The following is a 2,246-nucleotide window of genomic DNA, read 5'->3' on the forward strand; positions in this document are numbered from 1 at the left end:
CACTGAGCACTTCTCCTGCGGGCCGGCCTGAGAGGACTTTCGGGCCAGCGCAAAAGTGGCTGACCGTAAGCAGTAGTTTGGTTACTTTCCCGAAAGTGTCCCTTCTGAAAATGTTCAATAAAATGCGTGTTTGCTGCAGGCATAAACAACATTTGGTGGTTGTGTGCAAACAGCATTAAAGTAATATTCCAAGTACAAGTTAAGATCAAACGACAGCATTTCTAGCATAACACTGACTACCACAAAAGGTCATTTAGACCAATTTCTCCACTTTTTTTTCTAAAAAAGCAAGTTTCAGGCCTTTTCTAAAAGGTGTATCATTTTAGTAAGTAATTAGCTCGGTGAAATTTTAAGTAAATCTCTGTGTCTGTGACCAATATTTACCGAACTTTGATGACTGATGATTAAAAAAAAATCAAAAATAAAGCTAACTATTAAAAAAAATAACTAAACATAAGTTCATAAATAAAACTAGATTTAAAAAAAAAGGTAGTCAAGACAAACTTTAGGTTGGCTTGAGAAAGCCTAGCCTGAAAGTTTAAAGCAGCTGTAAAGCTTGAAGTTTGAAAATTTAGATTAGATGACATTAACATGTAGTTAGCATTTTGCTAATCATGTCTTAGCAAAAGATTAACATGTTGCATGTTACTAATGTGATTAGCATGTAGGTAGCATGCTGCTAGCACAATTAGCAGGTAGTTCACATGATTATCATATAGTTACCATGTTGCTAATCATGTTTCTAACATGGTTAACATGTTGGTAGCATAATTAGCACAAAGTTAACATGCTGTATGATTCTTAGCATGATTAGCATGTTCCTAGCATGTTGTTAGCATGATTGGCAATTACTAGTATGTAATTAGAATGATTAACAAGTAGTTACTATGTTGTTAACATAATTAGCATGTTGCTAGCATATTTCTAGCATGATTAACAAGTTACTAGTATGATTCTAGCATTATTAGCATATCATTAGCATGTTGCTAGCATGATTAACAAGTTATTACCATGTTCTAATATGATTAACAAGTGACTAGCAAATAGCTAGCATAATTAACATGTTGGTAGCATTATTAGCACAAACTTAACATGTTGTATGATTCTTAGCATGATTAGCATGTTACTAGCATGTTGTTACCATGATTGGCAATTACTAACATGTAATTAGAATGACTAACAAGTAGTTACTATGTTGTTAACATGATTAGCATGTTGCTAGCATATTTCAAGCATGATTAACAAGTTACTAGCATGATTCTAGCATTATTAGCATATCATTAGCATGTAGCTAGCATGATTAACAAGTTATTACCATGTTCTAATATGATTAACAAGTTACTAGCAAATAGCTAGCATAATTAGCATGTTGGTGGCATAATTAGCACAAAGTTAACATGTTGTATTAGCATATTGCTAATCATGTTTCAACAAGATTCTAGCATGACTAGCATGTAGTTAACATGCTGTTAATAAATGTTTCTAGAATGATTAACATGTTGGTAGCATAATTAGCATAAAGTTAGCATGTTGCATGATTTTAGTATTATTAGCATGTTACTAGCATGTTGTTTACATGACTGGCAAGTTTCTAGCATGTTACTAGAATGATTAGCACATTACTAGCATGTTTATAGCATGATTAACAAGTTACTAGCATGATTCTAACATTATTTTTATGTTACTAGCTTGCTATTAGCATAATTAACAAGTTATTACCATGTTCTACTATGATTAACAAGTTACGAGCAGGACTAGGATGTTACTAACATGACTAGCAAGTTATTAGCATGTTTCTAGAATGTTTATAGCATGTTACTAACATGATTAGCATGCTGCCAATCATATTTCTAGCTTGTTGTTAGCATGTTTCTAGAATGATTAAAATGTTGGTAGCATAATTAAAGTTAACATGTCCCATGACTCTTAGCATTATTAGCATGTTACCAGCATGTTGTTAACATGATTGGCATGTTTCTAACATGTTGCTAGCATGATTAGCACACTCTAAAAAGTGCTGGGTTAAAAAATAACCCAAACTTAACCCAGCCTTAACCCAGCCGCTGGGTAACAGAACACTCGTTGAGTTATTTTGACCCAAGTGCTGGGTTTAACCATTTCACCCAGAATGCTGGGTTGTTTATTTGACCCAACCAGAGGGTCAGGTTAACTGTGTTGCTGGGTTAAACATAACCTAATCATTGGGTTATTTGTTGTCTTATTGCCTTGCTACCTTTATATTTACC

Source organism: Labeo rohita, chromosome 12, assembly GCF_022985175.1.
Source record: "Labeo rohita strain BAU-BD-2019 chromosome 12, IGBB_LRoh.1.0, whole genome shotgun sequence".
NCBI classification, from domain to species: Eukaryota; Metazoa; Chordata; class Actinopteri; order Cypriniformes; family Cyprinidae; genus Labeo; species Labeo rohita.